The sequence below is a fragment of the Dipodomys merriami genome, unplaced genomic scaffold, assembly GCF_024711535.1.
Source record: "Dipodomys merriami isolate MVZ:Mamm:240054 unplaced genomic scaffold, mDipMer1.0.p SCAF_100, whole genome shotgun sequence".
NCBI lineage: Eukaryota > Metazoa > Chordata > Mammalia > Rodentia > Heteromyidae > Dipodomys > Dipodomys merriami.
This window is the reverse complement of record NW_027202272.1, coordinates 1,517,793-1,541,623: the sequence shown is the minus strand read 5'-3', so window position 1 is coordinate 1,541,623 and position 23,831 is coordinate 1,517,793. Positions and strand designations below refer to the sequence as shown.

The window sequence follows — 23,831 nt, the reverse complement described above, 5'->3', positions numbered from 1 at the left end:
ACAACAGGAAAATACACTAAATTTTTGTTAACTATGGCAAGCAGAGGATGCTTAGGATAATGATTATCAATTACATTTGGAAATGAGCAAACAAGAATTGCCCACATATCCATTGTGGCTGCTAAAATTTCAACTTGCTCACGGGTGTATGGAATAATTAATTTATCTGGAATTTTTGCAAAGTGCATTAAACAATACTTTATACCCAAAATTGCCTGTTTAGCCACTAATTCAGGAAAATATTGAACAGTTTTTGCTCCCACAGAATTGCAGTGGAGCCACAATAAGGGGCCATTTTGCCAAAGAACCCCCGTGGGATAATTTTTTGTTTTTAATATACATAAATAAATAGGTAATTTTAAATCAACCCGTGAAAGTTGAGCCCTAGACAAAGCTGCCTCAACCTTTTGTAGGGAATTTAGTGCTAAAGGTGTCAGGGATCTAGAGGAGGTGACTTCAGGGTCGCCCTCCAAAATAGCAAATAAAGGTAACAACTCTGACCGAGGGAGATTAAGAAACCCCCTTATCCAATTAATATCTCCTGCCAATTGCTGAAAATCATTAAGTGTTTTAAGATGACCAGTTCGAATGGAAAGTTTTTGTGGTTTAATCTTAGTAGGAGAAACAATGGTTCCCAGAAATTGAACAACACTAGTCGGCTGAACCTTCTCAGGGGCAATAATCAATCCCTTGTCAGCTAAGGTCTACGTTACCCGCCCAAACACCTTATGAAGAGTCTCTACCGAGGGAGCAGCCAACAAGATATCATCCATATAATGGACAATCCGTACTTTTGGAAATTTTTCCCTAACAGGGGTTAATGCAGCCCCCACGAACAATTGACAAATTGTTGGGCTATTAGCCATCCCTTGGGGGAGAACTTTCCACTGATAGCGAGCATCCGGGGTTTCATGATTAACCGAGGGCAAAGTAAAGGCAAAGCGCTCCCTATCCTTTTCATAAAGAGGTATGGAAAAAAAGCAATCCTTAATGTCTAAAGCTAAAATAGGCCACTCTCTAGGTAACGCAGAGAGCAGTGGAAGTCCCCTTTGGATGGGTCCCATAATTTGCATCTGGGCATTTACTGCTCTAAGGTCATGTAATAATCTCCATTTTCTGGAGGCCTTTTTGATCACAAAAATTGGGGTATTCCAACATGACACTGAAGGCTCAACATGCCCCAGCTGCAGCTGTTCCTGGACAAGAGTTTGAGCCGCTTCCAATTTTTCTCGAGAGAGGGGCCACTCAGGAACCCACACCGCCTTTTGCGTTAACCAAGGTATGGGTACCGCACCTTCAGTGGAAGCTTTGTTTTCAGAGGCCCCTAAGAAAAACCCAAACCCTTCCTGTCCTGTTTAGGAAGTGGCTCTATCGGCTCCTTGCATCCTTGGAGACGCCGACCAAGCCCCAAGGCTGGAACAAATCCTTGCTGTTTCATCATATTCTGACTGGCCTCAGAATAATCATTAGTTAAAGTTAGCTTTAGCTGTTGCTGCACATCTCTTCCCCAAAGATTGACAGGGACGTCTACCACAAATGGCTGCATTTTTCCAACTTGGCCTTCGTCTGTTCTCCAAGTCAATTCTTTTGCACTTAACTGTGGGGCATCGGCATAGCCCAGCCCTTGTAAGGTCTGGGAGGATTTCTGAGTTGGCCATTGCTTTGGCCACTCCCCTCTTTGGATGATGCTTCGATCTGCCCCTGTATCCACCAGTCCCTCAAATCTTCTCCCTTTCACTTGGAGAGTTAGCATGGGTCTTTGGTCTAAAGTTATGGATAGGCATGTAAGGTCGACTCCAGTGGAGCCTAGCCCTTTATCTCCTCTCTCTATCTCCTTAGCAGGGAAGTTGCCATGAAGAGAAGGCAAAAGCAGAAGCTGTGCGATTCTGTCCCTGGGAGAAATGGACACCACTCCATGGGGGACATGGCAGAGGACCTTGATAGTCCCCGTATAGTCAGGGTCAATTACTCCCGGGAAAATTATTAATCCTCTCATTGTGGAGGAGGAGCGTCCTAAAACTATTCCTACAGTGCCTTCATCTAGGGGTCCTGTCATGTCTGTCTCCACAATCTGGACTCCCATCTGCTGTGTTAATACCCGTCCGGAGGTGGCACAGAGGTCCAACCCTGCGGAGCCTGAGGTTGCTCTTTTTGGCTGGGGGGTTGTTGCGGGTGCTGTCCAGGAGCCAGAGTCTGAAATGCCCCATAAACTTTCGGGCCCTGGGGACGAGGGCCCTTTTCTCCGTTTTCTGGATCCTGTTCCGAATTAGTGTTTGGAGTAATTTGGGGGATAAAATGTCCATTGATGTCTCTAACTGACCTGCATTCGTTGACCCAATGCTTTCCCTTTTTACAACGAGGACACACTCCTGGAGTCCTTGGCGGCTTGGGTATGTTTTGTGCAGGACCACCATTTTGTGGGCATTGCTGTCTAAAATGTCCCAACTGACCACACCGGAAACACCCTTTTCCTTTACTATCTTTTGCGGCCCCGGCAGCCGACAAGACAGCAGCTGACAGCCCCGCATTGGTCAGGGGGCCACCTACTTCTCTGCAGGCTTTTAACCAAGCTTCTAGGCTTTGAGTTCTTACTGGGGTAATTGCCCTCTGACATTCCTTGGTGCTTTGTTCAAAAATGATTTGTTGTACAAATGGCATGGCTGTTTCCAGATTTCCTAATACCCGCTCGGCTGTCTCTAGCATACGGGCAACAAAATCAGAAAATGGCTCATTAGGGGCCTGCATGATTTTTGTTAGATTGCCAGCCACCTCTCCCTTGTTTGGAAGGGCTCGCCAGGACCTGTAAAAAACCTCGTTTACCTGGCGGTATACTTCAAAGGGATATCCTGTCTGGTCTACCGAGTAGATTCCCTGCCCGAGAAGCATGTCTACGGTCCAGTCCGGGTGCCCGTCACGGACATTTTGTCTGTATTGGCCTTGAGCCTTGTCTTGAACAATAGACCGGAGATCGAGGAACTGCCCATGATTGAGACAGGTACGGGCTACCTCAAACCAGTCCGTGGGTGTCATGGCATTGACGGTCAGTCTTCGGAGCAGGGCAGTGGTATAATTAGCCGTCACTCCATAAGTCCTGACTGCCTCAACTAAATCTTTTAACTGGGAGTAGGAAACCGGCTCAAAATTTCTTTCATTAGTAATTGGATTTTCAAAAACTGGGAAAGCGGCTGCCAGCCGCGACCAGGTGTTTTCTTTTATAAAGTGACTCTTCCCTGCCGGCGGGCACGGTGGGGGGGGCGACGGGTGAGGGGCAGCTCCGTTTCCTCTTCCTGGCTGCTGCAGTACTCCCACACCTAGGGGGCGCCACCCCCCATATCTGTCTGCCTCGTGCTCCGCCGCAGCCTCTTCTAAGTCTTCACTATCAGCTGGATCGAGCTGCTCTCCCTCCTCCTCTAACATTTCTTCCTCTGTGTCACTCACAAGATTACTATATTCTTGGTCCCGCCCTTCCACATGTAGGGCTGAGAACCGGTTTGCTTTTAAAGAAGGGCATAGGGGTCTCCTTGAGACCCCCTCCCTAAAACCCTTCTCCTTTTGTGAGGGCTGCAGTCCCTCCTGCTTTAATTCTTTAGGATCCTTTTGTCTTTTTTCCCTTTTTCTTTTAGGCCTATTTTCCTCCCCCTTACTGGATGCTGACTCTGATAGACTATCCTGATGTTGCGTTAGTACTTTGCGTCCTTCCTGGATTAAATCAAACCCTCCCTCCTCGAGGCAAGTGCGCACCATCAAAAAGACAAGCCACAAAGGAAGAAGCAATGCAAGCAACCAATAAATATCTAAATCTACAGTGAACAGCATACCGGGGGATATTTACCGACGTCCCCTCTCTGCGTGTTGAGTTCTGGCTCCGGTTCGGCCTCTTGCGCGGGTCCCGTCCCTGGTTCGTTCCCGGGGTCTCGGCACCACTTGTAGCGACCGTCTACTCGACCAGCGAGAAAGAACGACCACCACACCAGGAGTCTTCTCAGATCACGCTTTATTGGAGAGCCTTTTAGTTGATGGGAGAGCTTGAGCGCGAGAGAGCGTGCACCCGAAACATAGCCGCTTATATAGGGAAATAGGAACGCGGGTCGGTCTATTGTTGGTCGCCTGCCTTTCACCGTCACCAGGTGTCATGGGATTGGCTGGGGACTCTACCTGGCTTGCGCACGCGCAAAGCTCAGGCGTCCCGCCAAGCACCGTCTAATATGGGGTGGTTACCTCAAAGCTGCAAGGGAGTGGGCGGAGTCTCGCCCCGGCTCCCTACAGTCTGCTAATGAGAGACTCAAAAATATTTTAATTATGATATGAAAAATGTATTGACATAAATGAATGAAATCAGGGCGTAGATGGTACAGGAGCTGGGTGATTCTTTAATTATTTTCATTATTTTGAATGATCTGGTATTTTTGTATTGTGGAAGTATGAATGTGTCGAGAGCCCTGCAGGGAGTCTATCTGCATGATAGGCTTGACTATCTCACTGGAACATCAGGAGTCTGTTCACAGAATCCGGTCTTTTCATCCTGCCCCATACAAATACCGGTAGCTGCTAACAGCCACCTTTTCACCCCCTAGTAGCTGCTAACGACCACCTTTTCACCCCCCATACAAACACCCGGTAGCTGCTAACAACCACCTTTTCACTGCCCTAAGCAAGGATCCTGCAGCTCCTACGCCCAATGAAAAAGCTTCCTTATTCTAAGCATATAAATACCCCAGTGTGAAAAAATAAAATTTGGCAGCTTGATCAGAATCCTTGTCTTGCTGTCTTTCTTCGTGTCTCTTGTCCCTTCATTCCTTCTCGCTTAGGTTCACTGCCCTCGTTGACATCCTGCGGGTCGGGACATGAATGTATTTTATATCTGTGCAGGAAAGGTTGATTATTAGATAAGTGTCTGATACCCAATGTCAGGAATCTAACCTGAGTCAGAGTGGTAAATATGTGTGTGTGTGTGTGTGTGTGTGTGCCTGCAAGCATGTATTTAGAAGGAAGAATCTTATTTTCCTCAAGGTATATACTTAATTGTATTAGTTATATTACATTAATGACAGCAGATTAAGGTAATTAACATTTTGACACATATGTTTATATTCCTATGATTGCATGAACAAACTAAAAAGTTATTTTTGGTGTATGAGTTTTGTGGAAGGTCAGCTGAAATTATAAACCTTTGGAATCTTGAGAAAGATACCAATGGCAATCATTTCAGTGTAGATCAGTTTTAGACAACACTTGCAAGGATATATAATCATATTTGAAAGTGCAACATTGGTTTATTTTCAAAAGCTACACTATTCTATAACTTTGTAGGAAATTTAAATTATGGAAACATAAAAGTAATGTGATTATTTATTGCATACAGTTTTACACTTTAGTTTTGCCAAATCAAAATACCATTTATTTCTACTGTATAGGAGGAAAACCCTAAATATTACAGTTTAAGCCATATTTCATTTTGGGAAGCCTTGTCTGTATGAATAAGTTTATTTCTTTTGTTTCTGCTTTCCTATTCATAATTCTGTTTCTCATAGTATTATTCTAAGGACAAGTTCTTTATCCCAATTTGGGGCTTGAATATAACTCATGCTCAGTTTGCTAACAGTAGTCAGTCTACCATTTGAACCATGTCTCCAGCCCAGAAATTTTTGAAGTTAATTGGAGATAGAACCTCATGAATTTTCCTACCATTCTGAAAACCATTATCCCCCAAGTCTCATCCTTCTTAATCATTAGGATTATAAATTTGAGTCATGGACCCCAAGAGTCAATGACTTTTCATGTCTTATAGATTTCACATGTTTGCTAGTAATTGTAATAATAAACTACCACAGATTGGGTAGCATTAACACTGTAAATACATTCCCTCTGAGTTGGTGGAACTAAAACTCCAAGATCAGAGTTGGCTCCTTCTGAGTCCTCTTTCCTTGGAATATTCAAGGCCTTCTGCTTCTCTTGGAGGAGAGTTCAACTTAAATGCTACCTTTGAGATTCTCTTTCCCAATGCAGTCACTTTCTAAGGCAATGGGTTTTTGATCTTTAGTGTGATTTCAGTAGAACAGTATCCAACACATAATATATTACTTAATGGATAGGAGAAAATCTCTAATAGGAAATTATTTGGTTTGGGCATGGAAGTTATGCTATATTTTAAAAAAATAACAAAAGAGGCAAAGGTTTTATTAGAGCTTGTAAAATGAGTATGAAGTCTTGACCTCAGACATGCCAAATTCTTACCCTGATACACACTTAAATGCCTAGGAATACTGGATGATTGAACCCAAAATCCTATACTTGTGAAACAGCATCTTTTTTATTGCCATACCAGCAGATTGTAGTTTGGTTGCTTATTTTGAGGTAGTATCACTATGCCTGGGCCTGCTTGGACTGCGGTCCTCCTAACACAAGCAAGACACATTGCACCCAGCAAATGGTTAGAGTTTCTGAAACTTCTTTTTTTTGTCTGGGCTTGCCTGGAACTGCAATACTCTAATCTCTGTTTTCTAAGTAGATAATATTGCAGGTTTGAGCCACTTTATCCAGTAAAACTATACAATTTCAAGATATCTTGATATTGTGTATATTTGTGCTTGACATATATTGCTAACCTTAATTTAATTTTCTCCCTCTTTTGTTTAGTACTCTGAGTTGAAAATATTGACTTTCTTGATATACATGGCTTTGTTTTGGGTGGAATCCCATCACAATCCAAAAAATCTCCCAAAAAGTTTATGTCAAGAATCATGGAAAAAAGGCTTCAGGTTGAAAAAAAAAACACTGATCCTTAACTTATAATTGCAGTATATTTATCATGTTAGTCAATGCTTTCTGAAGTATGAGAAGAGAAGGAAGACAGAAATGTGAAAGGTGTCATCTCTGTAGAATTTCTGTAGTTGTCACTTCATGTTATCTTTCTTCCTTAAGGCTTGCTTTATTAAAACCCTCTGGGGACTGGGAAGGTGGCTAGTGGTAGAGCGCTTGCCTTGCATGCCTGAGGCCCTGGGTTCGATTGCTCAGCACCACATAAGTAAAAAGAAAAAAGCCAGAAGTGGTGCTGTGGTAGAGTGCTAGCCTTGAGCTGAAGAGCGAGAGGGATAGCACCCAGACCCAGAGTTCAGGCCCCACGACTAGACCCAAAAAATAATATAAACTGAATAACAACAACAACAGTAATAATAACAGGAATAACAATAGTAATAACAATAGCAACAACCACAGTAGTAATAATAGTAACAATAACAGCAATGACAGTAACAATAACAACAGTAACAATAACACTAATAACAACAATAGCAATAATAGCAACAATAACAACAACAGTAATAATAGCAATAACAGTAATAATAACAGCAGTAATAATAGTGTTAATAATAGCAACAACAATAATAGTCACAACAAGAGTAATAATAATAACAATAACAACCATAAAAGTAATAATAACAGTAGTAGTAAGAGTAACAATAACAACAACAATAACAGTAATAATAGAAAGAACAATAGAAATAATAGCAACAACAACAATAACAGTAATAACAATAGTAACAATAACAGTAATAATAATAGTAATAACAACAGTAATAATAACAATAGTAAAACAATAACAGTAATAATAGTAATAATATAGTAATAACAATAGTAACAACCACAGTCATAATAATAGTAACAATAACCGTAACAACAGTAACAATAACAGTAATAACAACAGTAATAACAATAGTGATAACAGTGATAGTAACAATAACAACAGTAATAATAACACTAACAAGAGCAATAACAATAGTAACACCAGTAACAATAACAACAATAATAACAGTAAAAACAACAGTAATAACAATACTAATGATAACAGTAACAACTGTAATAACAATAGTTTTAATAATAGTAATAACAATAGCAACTACCCCAGTAGTAATAACAGTAACAATAACAACAATAACAATAATAGTAATATTAATAACAACAGTAACAATAACAGTAATAATAACAGTAACAATAACAGTAATAATAATAGTAATAACAACAGTAAAAACAATAGTAATGACAACAGTAATAATAACAGTTACAATAGTAATAACAATAGTATTAATAATAGTAACAACAGTAACAACAATAGTAATAATCATAACAATAACAGTAACAATAACGGTAACAACAGTAATAATAACAGTAATAATAGAAATAATAGTAATAACAACAGAAATAACAACAGTAATAACAACAGCAATAATAATAGTAACGAATAGTAATAACAGTAATAACAACAGTAACAATAGTAACAACAACAGTAATAACAATAATACTAATAATAGTAACAATAGCAACAATAGTAATAATAGAACTAACAGTGATAATAACAGTAATAACAACAGTATTAATAATAGTATTAATAATAGCAACAACAACAACAGTAACAACAATAGTAATAATAGAATTAATGGTAATAACAACACTAATAATAGTATTAATAATAGTAATAACAATAGTAATAACAGTAACAATAGCAACAACCACAGTAGTAACATTTGTAACAACAACAATCATAATAGAAATAAGAGTAATTATAATAGCAATAACAGTAATAACAATAATAGCAACAGTAACAATAACAATAGTGATAATAGAAATAATAGTAATAACAACAGTAATAATAGTAAATAAAAATAGTAATAACAACAATAACAGAAATAATAGCAAGAACAATAGGAATAATAGTAACAATAACAACAAGAATAGTAATAATAGAAATAACAGTAATAACAACAGTAATAACAATAGCAATAATAATAGTAAGAACAATAGTGACAACAATAGTAACAATAACAGTAACAACAACAATAACAACAGTAATAACAGTAATAAAAACAACAACAATAACAGTAATAGTAACAAGAACAAAAATAGCAATAATAGAAATAACAGTAATATAAATAGCAATGTTAAGAGTAATAATAGCAATAACAATAGCAACGACCACAGTAGTAATAATAGTAACAATAATAATAATATCAATCATACAAATAATAGTAATAACAACAGTAATAACAATAGTAATAATACTACTAATAGTGGTAACAATAACAAGTATAACAATAATAACAGTGATAACAGTAATAATAGTAACAACAATAACAGTAACAATAACAATAGTGACAACAGTAATAGCAACAAGAACAATGGTAATAATGAAATAACAGTAATAACAACAGTAATGATAACACTAATAACAATAGTAATAATAATAGTAACAATAGTATCAAAAACAACAATAGCAATACTAATAACAGCAATAACTATAGCAATGCCAATAACAATAATAGAAGTAATAATAGTAACAATAACAGTAATAATAACAGTAATAAAAATACCAAGAGTAATAATAGTAAAACTGAGAGTAATAATAACAATAATGGCAATAATCATAACAACAATGTAGACATAGGAGTAGGAACTATGTTCATAACCAAAACAATAGGAGTAATAACAATAGTAACAACAATAACAGTAAGAGTAATAAAAATAGTAACAATAGTAACAATAATAACAATAGTAATAATATTAATAACAATAGCAACGACAACAACAGTAACAGTAATAACAATATTAATAACAATAGTAACAACAGCAATAACAGTAACAACAACAACAATAGTAATAATACCAATAAGCATCATAGGAGAAAGAGGAAGAGGAATAGGAAGTCAGGTGCCTGGTCTCCAAGGAAACCACCAGGAAACCAGAAGTGGCACCATCTTGGTGTCTCTATGGCTCCCAGGGGCCCAAGGCCCCACCCCAGGGACAGGAAACTCCATGAGGAAACTCTGAGCTCCACCAGCAAACCGGAAGTGGGGCCATCTTGGTCTCTCGGGCTCAGGGTCACTCAGGGGTCCAGAGAAACCAGGGTGCTGAATTCAAGAACCAAGAGAGCCTGCCCCCTTCCCTACCCCCACCCCCAATAACAAAGAAGAGTGGATGGATGGATGGATGGATTGGGTTGATGGATGGGTTGATGGAGGGATGGATGGATGGGTGGATGGATGGATGGATGGATGGATGGGTGGATGGATGGATGCATGCATGCATGGATGGATGGGTGCATGGATGCATGGATGGATGGGTGGATGGATGCATGGATGGATGGGTGGATGGGTGGATGGATGGATGGATGGGTAGATGGATGGATGGATGGATGGATGGATGAATGGATGGATGGGTGGATGGATGAGTGGATGGATGGGTGGCTGGCTGGGTAGATGGATGGATGGATGGATGGATGGATGGATGGATGGATGGGTGGATGGATGGATGGATGGGTGGATGGGTGGATGGGTGGATGGGTGGATGGATGGGTGGATGGGTGGATGGATGGATGGATGGAAGGATGGATGGGTGGGTGGATGGATGGGTGGATGGATTGACAGACAGATGGATGGATGGATGGGTGGATGGATGGATGGGTGGATGGGTGGATGGATGGGTGGATGGAAGGATGGATGGGTGGGTGGATGGAAGGATGGATGAGAGGGTGGATGGATGGATGGGTGGGTGGACAGATGGATAGATGGATGGGTGTATGGATGCATGGATTTGTGGATGGATGCATGGATGGATGGGTGGATGGGCGGGTGGATGGATGGATGGATGGACGGATGGATGGATGGGTGGATGGATGGGTGGGTGGATGCATGGATGGGTGGATGGATGGGTGGATGGATGGGTGGGTGGGTGGATGGATGGATGTATGGGTGGATGGGTGGGTGGATGGATGGATGGATGCGTGGGCGGATGGAAGGATGGATGGATGGATGGATGGATGGATGGATTGGTGGATGGATGGATGGGTAGATAGAAGGGTGCATGGATGGGTGGATGGATGGATGGATAGATGGATGGATGGATGGATGCATGGATGGATGGATGGGTGGATGGAAGGATGGATGGGTGGGTGGATGGATGGATGGGTGGATGGATGCATGGATGGATGAGTGGATGGATGCATGGATGGGTGGATGGATGGCTGGTTAGACGGATGGGTGGATGGATGGATGGATGGATGGGTGGATGGATGGCTGGATGGGTGGATGGGTGGGTGGATGGGTGGATGGATGGGTGGATGGGTGGATGGATGGATGGATGGAAGGATGGATGGGTGGGTGGATGGATGGATTGACAGACGGATGGATGGATGGATGGGTGGATGGATGCATGGATGGATGGGTGGATGGATGGATGGATGGATGGGTGGATGGGTGGATGGATGGGTGGATGGATGGATGGATGGGTGGGTGGATGCATGCATGGATGGATGGGTGGATGGGTGGATGGATGGATGGGTGGATGGAAGGATGGATGGGAGGGTGTATGGATGGATGGATGAATGGAGAGATGGATGGATGGATTGGTGTATGGATGCATGGATTGGTGGATGGATGCATGGATTGATGGGTGGATGGGTGTGTGGATGGATGGATGGATGGGTGGATGGATGGGTGGATGGATGGGTGGGTGGATGCATGGATGAATGGGTGGATGGGTGGGTGGATGGATGGATGGATGGGTGGATGGATGGGTGGATGGATGGGTGGGTGGATGCCTGGATGGATGGGTGGATGGGTGGGTGGATGGATGAATGGATGCGTGGGCGGATGGAAGGATGGATGGATGGATGGATGGATGGATTGGTGGATGGATGGGTGGTGGATGGATGGATGGATGCGTGGGCAGATGGAAGGATGGATGGATGGATGGATGGATGGATGGATGGATTGGTGGATGGATGGATGTGTAGATAGAAGGGTGCATGGATGGGTGGATGGATGGATGGATGCGTGGGCAGATGGAAGGATGGATGGATGGATGGATGGATGGATGGATTGGTGGATGGATGGATGTGTAGATAGAAGGGTGCATGGATGGGTGGATGGAAGGATGGATGGGTGGGTGGATGGATGGATGGGTGGATGGAGGGCTGGTTAGACGGATGGGTGGATGGGTGGATGGATGTGTGGATGGATGGATGGATGGATGGGTAGATGGGTGGGTGGATGGATGTGTGGGTGGATGGGTGGTTGGGTGGATGGATGGGTGGATGGATGGATGGGTGGGTGAATGGGTGGATGGATGGATGGATGGTTGGGTGGATGGATGGGCGCATGGATGGATGGATGGAATGGTATTATTTTTGTTGTTACTGTTATTGTTCTTGTTACTATTGTTATTACTATTATGGTTATTGCTGTTGTTGGAATTGTAATTGTTAATTCTTATTGTTATTGTTCTTATTGTTTGTTGTTAATGTTATTGTTATTATGACTATTATTACTGTGATTGCTGTTATTACTGCTATTATTATTATTGCTGTTATTGCTCTTACTTTTATGATTACTGTTATGGTTATTATTATTGTTACTATTGTTACTGTCATGGTGATTGATGTTGTCTTTGTTCTTATCACTATTGTTTTGCTGTTATTGTGATTCTTGCTGTAATTGTTATTACTGTTACTGTTATTGTTATTATTGCTATTGTTACTGTTATTGTTACTGTTATCATTATCGATGTTATTGAACTTATTATTGTTATTGTTATAGTTATTGTTATTATGGCTACTATTACTCTGTTTATTGCTATTATTGCTTCTATTGTTATTGTTACTCTTATTAATGTCATTGTTATTGTTATTTGGTTGTTATAATGGCTATTATTGTTATTGTTATTGCTATGATTGCTGTGATTGTTGTTGTTCCCATTGTTACTGTCCTTGTTATGGATGATGTGTTGATGGGTGATTGTTATTGTTATAGATATGATCGCTGTTATTGTTACTCATACTATGATTGTTGTTATTATTGCTATTGTTATTCATGTCATTGTTGTTGTTAATACTGTTATTGCTCTTATTCTCACCTTGACCCAGTTGATTCCCAGCCCTCAGCCCCACCCTGGCCTTGAAGAGCAAGAGACTGAGCTATTCTCAGCACAGCCTGATATTTTAAGACCCAAGGCTGATCACCCACCGTCTGCAGCACCAGAGGACACAAAACCAAATGGAACAAATCCCACAGGCAGAGGGGGAGAGGAGGGGCCTGGGCAGGATATAACAGCCATCCATCCACCCACCCATCCATCCACCCATCCACCCACCCATCCATCCATCCACCCATCCACCCACCCATCCACCCACCCATACATCCACCCATCCACCCACCCATCCATCCAACCATCCACCCATCCATCCACCCATCCATCCAATCATCCACCCATCCATCCACCCACCCGTCCATCCATCCATCCATCCATCCATCCACCCATCCATCCACCCATCCATCCACTCATTAATCCACCCATCCACCCATCCATCCACCCATCCATCCATTCACCCATGCATCCATCCACCCATCCACCCACCCCTCCATCCATCCATCCATCCATCAACCCATCCACCCATCCATCCATTCATCCACCCATCTACCCATCACCCATCCACCGTCCACCCATCCACTCATCCATCCACCCATCCATCCACCCACCCATCCACCCATCCATGTATCCATCCGTCCACCCATCCACCGGTCCACCCATCCACCCATCCATCCACCCATCCATCCATCCACCCACCCATCCACCCATCCATCTATCCATCCGTCCACCCATCCACCGGTCCACCCATCCACCCATCCATCCACCCATCCATCCATCCACCCACCCATCCACCCATCCATCCATCCATCCACCTATCCATCCATCCACCCATCCATCCACCCATCCACCCATCCACCCATCCATCCCCATCCATCCACCCATGCATTTACCCATCCATCCATCCATCCATCCATCCACCCATCCATCCATCCATCCATCCATCCACCCACCCATCCATCCATCCATCCACTCGTGACTCAGTGAGGCACTTCCTGTGTTCATTCCCTTTATTTCCAGAGGTCAGGGAGGCCCTGGGATGGGTCAGGTCTTGGCCTTGTGTCCAGTGTCCTTATGTCTGTCTGTCTGTCCGTCCGCAGGTCAGTTGAAGGCGGGCAGGCTGAAGAGCTCGGGTTGTATGTCACCCAAGGAGGGCAGCAGCAGGGTGGCCCCGGCCGTTGAGTTCGGGGTTGAGCTGGACGCGGGGCACCATGACCACCTGCATCCCCGCTGCCTGGGCGACCGCCATGCCGTGGGGCGTGTCCTCCAGCACCAGGCACTGCAGGGTCAGAGGACGAGAGAGACACGCGGAGTGAGAGGTCGGCCGGGGGGTGGGCCGGGTGCCCAGTGTTGGAGGGAAGGAAGGGGGTAGGAAGGAAGGAAAGAAGGAAGGAGGGAAGGAGGGAAGGAAGGAAGGAGGGAAGGAAGGAAGGATGAAAAGGAAGGATGGAGGGAAGGAACAAGAAGGAAGGAGGGAAGGAAGGAAGGAAGGAGGGAAGGAAAGAAGGATGGAGGGAAAGAAGGAAGGAGGGAGGGAAGGAGGGAAAAAAGAGGGAAGGAGGGAAAGAAGGATGGAAGGAAGGAGGGAAGGAAGGGGAGAAGGAAGGAAGGAGGGAAGGAAGGAGGGAGGGAAGGAAGGAAGGAGGGAGGGAAGGAAGGAGGGAAGGAAGGAGGGAGGGAAAGAAGGAGGGAGGGAAGGAAGGAAGGAGTGAAGGAAGTAGTGAAGGAAGGAAGGAAGGAGGGAATGAAGGAGGGAAGGAAGGAGGGAAGATGACCTTTGAGCCACGGCGTGCCTACTGGCATGTTCTGTGTGTGATTTCGAGGCCTCCCCCACCCAGGGCCTGGTGTGGGCCAGGTGAGCACTGTGCCAAGGAGTCTCCCTCCCTGTTCCCCTGGGGCCGTCTGTCCATCCGTCTCTCCATCCGTCCATCCGTCTGTGTGATTGTGTGTCTGTCCGTGTCTCTCTGTCTGTCTCTGTGTGTCTGTCTGTCCCTATATCTGTCTGTCTGTGTCTCTGTGGTCGGTCTGTCTGGTCTGTTCTGTGTATCTGTCTGTCTGGACTCTTATGTCTGTCTGTCTGTCTCTGTATGTGTGTCTGTCTGTGTCTGGCCAAGTGTCTCTGTGTCTGTCTATCTGTGTGTGTCTGTCTCTGTATCCGTCTGTCTGTCTATATGCCTATTTGTGTGTCTCTGTAGTCTGTCTGTCTGTGTGTCTGTCTGCGTATGTATGCCTATCTCTCTGTCTGTCTATTGGTGTGTGTCTGTCTGTCCGTGTCTCTGTGCTCTGTCTGTCTGTCTGTCTGCGTGGTCTGTGTATCTGTGCGTCTGTCTGTGTCTATCTGTCTGTCTGTGTGTCTATCAGTGTGTCTGTCTGTCTGTGTCTCTGTGGTCTGTCTGGTAGGTCTGTGATCTGTGTGTCTGTCCCGTCTCTTGTGTCTGTCTGTCTGTCTATCTGTCTGGTCTCTGTGTCTGTGTGTCTGTGTGTCTATCTCTCTGTCAGTGTGTCTGTCTGTCTATCGGAGTGTGTCTGTCTGTCCGTGTCTCTGTGGTCTGTCTGTCTGTCTATGAGTCTGTCTCTGTGTCTGTGTGTCTATCTGGTTTGTCTGCCTGTCAGTCTGTGTGTCTATCTGCCTGTCTGTCTGTCTGCATGTCTGTCTGGTTTGTCCATGTGTCTATCTGTGTCTCTGTGTCCGTCTCTGCGTCTATCTGTGTGTTTCTGTGTCTGTCTGTCTGTCTGTCTGGTCTGTGTATCTGTGTATCCGTCCATGTCTGTCTTTCTGTGTGTCTCTCTGTGTGTGGTCCATGCAGTGACCCGAGGCCCGAGGCCTCGGTTTACGTGGTTGACGGGAGGGGGGGGATGAGGAGAGAACCTGCGGGTGCAGGCCAGGAAGATGTCCGGAGAACCTGCGGGCGCAGGCCAGGAATATGTGCGGGGCGGGCTTGCTGGCCTTGACCTCGGGGTCATCACCCAGCACCACGTGGTGAAAGGCACCAAACAGCTCCCGGTGTGTGCTGGTCTTGGCCTGGTAGGCCTCAGTCCCTCAGCTGGTGGCCAGGGCGAAGGGGATGCTGTGCTTCTGTATGTGGAGGATCAACTTCTCTGCACCTGGAGACAGAGAGACAGGAGGAGAAGAACTTAGGTCTTTGGTGGCCTAAGGGGGAAATCCACAAATCCATCCATCCACCCATCCATCCATCCATCTACCCATCCACCCATCCATCCACCCATCCATATATCTATCCATCCATCCATCCATCCATCCATCTACTCATCCATCCACCCACCCACCCATCATCCATCCATCTACCCAGCCAGCCACCCATCCATCCATTCATCCATCCACCCATCCATCCATTCATCCATCATCCATCCACCCACCCATCCACTCATCTATCCATCCATCTATCCATCCATCCATTGACCCATCCATCAACCCATCCATCCACCCATCCACCCACCCATCCATCCATCAATTCATCCATCCACCCATCCATCCACCATCCTTCCATCCATCCATCCACCCATCCATCCATCCATCCATCCATCCATCCATCCATTCATCCATCCATCCATCCATCATCATCATCATCATCATCATCATCATCATCATCATCATCATCATCATCATGGTGACCCAGGAAGGATGTGAACTCCGGGCATCATCATCATCATCATCATGGTGACCCAGGGCGTTTCCCAGGGCGACCGGCCGGGCCACATGCACGCACACGCACGCACACACGTGTATGAGCAGATGACATCTTGTCCCGAGCACTGGGCAGCGAGTCCTAGATAGGGTGGTGGAGACGGCACCGCGTTCTAGAAGGTTCTGAATCCAACGGTCATGGCAGATGGACCGGTGAAGTCTAGGATGTACACACACACAGACAGACAGACAGACAGACAGACAGACAGACACACACACACACACACACACACACACACACACACACACACACACACACACACACACACACACACACACACACACACACACACAACGGCCCGGGGAAAGGAGATGGTTCTAGAAAGTTTGTCCCTTTTCAGAGTTCTTCACCCAGACAGACAGACTGACAGATGGATAGATGGATGGATAGACAGATGGGCGGATGGATGGACAGACAGACAGACTGAGAGATGGATGGACAGATGGGCGGAAGGATGGACAGACAGACAGACTGATACATGGATAGACGGATAGACAAATGGGTGGATGGATGGACAGACAGACAGACTGATAGCTAGCTAGATGGATGGATCGATGGACAGACAGACAGACTGATACCTAGATAGATGGATGGATGGATGGATAGACAGACTGAAAGATGGATAGATGGATAGACAGATGGGCAGATGGATGGACAGACAGACAGACTGATAGATGGGTAGATGGATGGATGGACAGACTGACAGATGGATAGATGGATAGACAGATGGGCAGATGGATGGACAGACAGATAGATGGATAGACAGACAGACTGACAGATGGATAGATGGATAGACAAATGGATGGATGGATGGACAGACAGACAGATGGATAGATGGATAATAGATGGATAGATGGATGGATGGACAGACAGACTGACAGATGGACAGATGGATGGATAGACAGATGGACAGAAGGATGGACAGACAGGCTGGTAGGTGGATAGATAGACAGACGGATGGATAGATGATAGATAGATACACAGATAAGATACATGAATAGATGGATAGATGGATGGATGGTTGGACAGACAGAGAGATGTATAGATAGACACACAGACAGACAGATAGGTGGATAGATATAGTAGATAGATAGACAGACAGACATGTGGATAGACAGATGGATGGATGGATCCATGAATGGACAGACAGACAGAGAGTAGATAGACAGACGCCTGGATAGACAGAGGGATGGATGCATAGATGGACAGACAGACAGATAGACGGATGGGTGGATGGGTGGATAGATGGGTGGATAGAAGGGTGGATGGATGGATGGGGGATGGGTGGGTGGATGGGTGGATGGATGGGTGGGTGGATGGATGTTGATTGAATATGGATGGGATTAACATTTACACACTTCAGTGAGTTGGACCCAAGTCCTCATCTGGATGGAGGACAGACGGAAGGGATTAACATTTGCACAATTGAGTGACGGACCCAACTCCTCTCCATGGAGGAAGGAGGGAAGGGATTAACATTTGCACACTTGAATGAGTTGGACCCACGTCCTGCTGTTGATGGAATATGGAAGGGATTAACATTTGCACAGTTGAGTGACTTGGACCCAAGTGTTCATCTCAATGGAGGATGGATGGATGGGTGGATGGATGGATGGATGGGTGGGTGGTTGGATGAGTGGATGGATGGGAGGGTGGATGGATGGATGGGTGGATGGATGGATGGGTGGATAGATGGGTGGATGGGTGGATGGATGGATGGGTGGATAGATGGGTGGATGGGTGGATGGATGGATGGGTGGATAGATGGGTAGATGGGTGGATGGATGGATGGGTGGGTGGGTGGATGGATGGGTGGATAGATGGATGGGTGGATGGATGGATAGGTGGACGGATGGGTGGATGGATGGGTGGGTGGATCAGAGGGTGGATGGGTGGATGGATGGATGGATGGATGGGTGAATAGATGGGTGGATGGGTGGGTGGATGGATGGATGGAGGATGGATGGGTGGATGGATGTTGATTAAATATGGGTGGGATTAACATTTTCACATTTGAGTGACTTGGAACCAAGTCCTGACCTCAATGGAGTAGGTCAAGCTCTGTCTCTGTCTCTGTCTGTCTGTCTGTCTGTGTCTTCTTCTGTCTGTCTCTGTCTTTGTCTGTCTCCTCTGTCAGTCTGTCTGTTGGTCTGCGTGTCTCTACCTGTCCATGTCTGTGTCTGTCTGCCTTTGTCTCTCTGTCTCTGTCTGTCTCCTCTGTCAGTCTGTCTGTGTCTCGTTCTCTCTTTCTTTGTCTGTCTGTCTGTGTCTGTCAGTCTACTTCTGTCTCTGTCTTTCTGTCTGTCTGTCTCGTCTGTGTCTGCCTGTTGGTCTGCCTGTCCATGTCTGTCTCACTGTCTGTCTCTGTCTCATTCTGTCTTTGTCTGTCTCGGTCTGTCTGTCTGTCATCAGTCTACTTCTGACTTCTGTGTCTGTCTCTTTGTCTCTCTGTCTCTGTCTCCTGTGTCTGTCTGGGTCTCGTTCTGTCTTTCTTTGTCTGCCTGTGTCAGTATCTGTCTGTCTGTGTCTGTCTGTCTGTGTCTCTCTGTCATTCTCTGTCTGTCTTTCGTGTCTGTCTTTCTCTGTGTCTGTCTGTCTTTCTCTATGTCTGTGTCTGTCTCTGCCTATGTCTGTCTGTCCATCTGTCTGTGTCTCTCTCTGTGTCCATCTGTGTGTCTGTCTCTGTCTGTCTTTTTCCCAGTGTCTGTCTGTCTTGTTCTATGTCTGTCCGTCTCTGTTTGTCGGCCTGTGTCTGTCTCTCTCTGTCATTCCCTGTCTGTCTGGCTCTGCCTCTGTCTGTCTGTCTCTCTGTCTGTCATTCTGTGTCTGTCTGTCTATGCCTGCCCATGTCTCTGTCTTCTCTGTGTCTGTCTGTGTCCATCTATCTGTCTGTGTTTCTCTGTGTCCATCTGTGTGTCCGTCTCTGTCCCAGTGTCTGTCTGACTCTGTTTCACTGTCCCTGTGTCTGTCTGTCAGTCTGTCTCTGGGAACCGCGCATGCGCGTTGCAGGGCAGCGCAGCCCAATCCCGCGCATGCGCAGATCCGTACCTCGCAGAGCCCGGGAGCACACGCATGCGTGTTCCTGCTCGGCGGGGGGGGGGCGGGGGGGGGGAGGGACGGGGCGTGGTGGCTCATGCATGCGCGGTGCAGCGCGGAGGACCTCCCCGCCAGGTGGCACGCATGCGCAGTACCAACCAGATCAACCGAGGGAATCCCACGCATGCACGCACCACACGCTCGGCCCGGACGGTACCGGACGACTCAACCAGTGCGCATGCGCAATGCGGACGGAAGCTCGATCCTCCGGGGTCCCCTAGGCACCTCCCGGCGGACTCACGCTGTGCGCATGCGCAACTCGACCCTCCAGGGTCCGCTCTGCGCCGCCGCCCGGCCGATTCAACCTGTGCGCATGCGCCGTGGGTCCACACGCGGGAGGGCAGTGGGAACAAGCAGCCAAGGGACACGCATGCGCCATGGCTCTCCGCTGGGAGCGTTCGGCCCCTCCCCCGCTAACCCTATGTGCATGCGCAGTGGCGCTCCGCCGAGAGCGCGCGCATGCGTGCCCGCGTCTTGGCGCCGGCTGATGACATCGATGCGACGGCGCCGGCGGCCGCGCCCGGAAATGCAGCCGTAGCGGGGCCGCGGAGCGTCGCCGCCGCCGCCGCCATGGCCACCACTAGGCCATCTGGATCCGGAAGCGGAAGCGGAAGCGCGCAGGACCTCCGAGGACGCCGACCCGGGCGGCCCCCGGGTCACCGTCGGTGCGTGGAGGCCTCCGGGACGAGGCTCCTTTAAGAGGCGGGGACGCGGGAGGGCGTGGCTTTCTGATGGGCGTGGCGTCGCGGTGGGCGTGGAGCTGACGGGAGAGTCAGTGGGCGGCGTGGCCTGGAACAGAGGCCATTGGGCCGCTGGGGTTTGGGGGCGTGGCCTGGAAAGACACCATTGGGCGGCTGGACGTAATGCCATTGGTCGGCTGGGCTGGGGGCGTGGCTTGGAAGTAAGGCCATTGGGCCGCTGGGCCTAGGGGGCATGGCCTGGCAGGAACTAGGCTATTGAGGGTCCTGGCTTTGGGGGTATGGCTTGGAAGTAAGGCCATTGGGCGGCTGGTCCTCGGGGGGCGTAGCCTGGCAACAGTGATGCTATTGTGTAGTCTGGCTTTGAGGGCGTGGCCTGGGCGTGCTGCCATTGGATGGCTGGCCTGGGGGGCGTGGCCTGGCAGGAACCAGGCCGTTGGCTGCCCTGGCTTTGGGGACTGAGCACCCAGCACCTCCCCATGGTGACCCAAGGCAGGGACTTAGCACCCACCACCTCCCCATGGTGACTCAGGGACTGAGCACCCAGCACTTCTCCATGGTGACCCAGGGTAGGGACTGAGCACCCAGTACCTCCCCATGGTGACCCAAAATGGGGACTCAGCACCCAGCACCTCCCCATAGTGACTCAGGATGGGGACTGAGCACCCAGCACCTCCCTAAGGTGCCCCAGATCCAGCAGTAAGCACCCAGCACCTCCCCATGGTGACCCAGGATGGGGAATAAGCCCCCAGTACCTGCCCATGGGTGACCCAGGACCAAGACTAAGCACCCAGCACCTCCCCATGGTGACCTAGGGCCAGGACTAAGCACCCAGCACCTCCCCATGGTAACCCAGGATGGGGACTAAGCACCCAGCAACTCCCCATGGTGACCCAGGGCCAGGTCTAAGCACCCAGCACCTCCCCATGGTGACCCAGGGCCAGGACTAAGTACCCAGCACCTCCCCATGATGACCCAGGGGAGGGACTGAGCACCCAGCACCTCCCCATGATGACCCAGGGACTGAGCTACCAGCACCTCCCCATGGTGACCCAAAGTGGGGACTAAGCACCCAGCACCTCCCCATAGTGACTCAGGTTGGGGACTGAGCACCCAGCACCTCTCCATAGTGACTCAGGATGGGGACTGAGCACCTAGCACCTCCCTATGGTGCCCCAGATCCAGGAGTAAGTACCCAGCACTTCCCCATGGTGACCAAGGGCAGGGACTAAGCACCCAGCACCACCCCATGGTGACCCAGGACCAGGACTAAGCACCCATCACCTCCCCATGGTGACCCAGGGCCAGGACTAAGCACCCAGCACTATCCCATGATGACCCAGGGCTGGGACTAAGCACCTAGCACTATCCCAGGGTGACCCGGGGCCAGGACTAAGCACCCAGCACGTCCCCATGGTGACCCAGAGTGGGGACTAAGCACCCAGCACCTTCCCATAGTGACTCACAATATCCCCCAAGCACCCAGCACCATCCCATAATGACCCAAGACAGGAACTAAGCACCCAGCACCTCCCCAGGATGATCCCCAAGCACCCAGCACCACCCATAGTAACCCAGGGCTGGGACTAAGCACCCAACACCTCATCATAGTGACCTAGGATGATTCCCAAGCACCCAGCACCATCCCATGACGACCCAGGGCTGGGACTAAGCAACCAGCACCTCCTCAGAGTAACCCAGGACCAGGACTAAGCACCCAGCACCATCCTATGATGACGCAGGGCTGGGACTAAGCACCCAGCACCTCCCCATGGTGACTCAGGGGAGGTACTGAGAACCTAGCACCATCCCATGATGACCCAGGACAGGGACTAAGCAACCAGCACCTCCTCAGAGTAACCCAGAACTGGAACTAAGCACCCAGCACCACCACCTGGGGAACAAGGACTGAGCCTAAGCATTGAGCACCTCTCCATGGAGACCGAGGATAGGAACTAAGCACCCAGCACCTCCCCATGGTGACCCAGGAACGGGACTTCACACCCAGCACCTCCCTACTATTTACATGAGTCAGGTACCAAGCACCCAGCACCTGCCTATTACTAACTCAGGACAGGTACCAAGCACCCAGCACTTCCCCACAGGGACTCTGGATAATCAGCAAGCACCTAGCACCTCACGTGTGTGTCCTTTCCCTCCCCCTGACCCCATCCCAGGTTCTCCACGTGGCGCGATGACCGCTGGATGTACAGGATGATGGACTACGTGCCTGGTGGCGAACTCCTCAGCTACCTGCGCGCCCGCCAAGATCGTGTGCGCACTGGCCTACCTGCAGGTGAGCGGACCAGCAATGATGGGGGCCGCCCATCCATCCATCCATCCACCCATCCATCCAACCACTCATCCATCCACCCACCTATCTATCCATCCACCTATCCATCCACCCATCCATCCATCCACCCATCCATCCATCCACCCATCCATCCTCCATCCATCCACCCATCCATCCATCCACCCACCCATCCATCCACCCATCGATCCTCCATCCATCCACCCACCCATCCATCCATCCACTCATCCATCCATCCACCCATCCACCCATCCACTCATCCAACCACCCATCCAGCCACCCATCCACCTATCCATCCATCCACCCATCCATCCACTCATCCACCCATTCATCCATCCACCCATCCACCCATCCATCCATCCATCCACCCACCCATCCATCCACCCATCCATCCACCATCCATCCATCCAGAAAGTTCCAGAAAGTTCCCCCAAGGTTCCAGAAGGTCCCAGAAAGCTCCAGGTTTCAGAATAACTCAGCACATTCCCCAGGCAGGCGTTCCCTCCACCCAGACACACCCCAACCCTCCCACCCCCCTTCCTTGGCCCAGGAATAATTTTGGGGGGAAGGGGGGGAGGGAAGGAGGGTATTGATGATATTGGTATTGGTGTTGGTATTGATACTTATCCTCTCATGGTCTATTGATGATAGGTTTTCCCAGGGGATCTGTTTGATCTAAGGACTTGAGACGCTTCCAGGACAACCCATGGAAGGTTCTAGAAAGAAGCCAGGGCTGGGGCTGGTTTCTATTTCCTCCCCCCCCCATTCTCCCCAACATCTGGGACCCAGTTACGTTCATCCCTTGGGATTCTCCTCCATGGGAGAAGTTGAGGATGGATGATGACATCACCCCTTCCCATGATCCTTTGCGGTGACTGGTCCAGGGTCCCTTGACTATTCTTGTTCTTGTTGTTGTTGTTGTTGATTTATTATGATGATTAGCTCATGTGCATGGTTTGTCTTTCCCTTCCCCCCCCCCGCCCCAACCAAGCTTCTAGAAGCTTCTGGAACAAATTGCTGATGGATTTCCTGTGTGTGTGTCAGACTCAACCAGAACCCAGCCAATGGCTTCCTCTTCTCAACGCCTGGAAATCCGCCCAAAACTTC

The 23,831-nt window shown here is 47.8% G+C and overlaps 1 long non-coding RNA gene across 1 annotated transcript; it reads right to left on the bottom strand.

The window, feature by feature from the left end:
* Positions 1-13,917: 13,917 nt before the first annotated feature.
* On the bottom strand, positions 13,918-20,011 carry LOC138806803 (uncharacterized). Its single transcript, XR_011365987.1, has 3 exons — positions 19,957-20,011; positions 15,782-16,017; positions 13,918-14,191 (listed from the first exon to the last, which is right to left on the bottom strand). It is a non-coding gene; the product is annotated as an uncharacterized lncRNA (long non-coding RNA).
* Between the last annotated feature and the right edge of the window lie 3,820 nt (positions 20,012-23,831).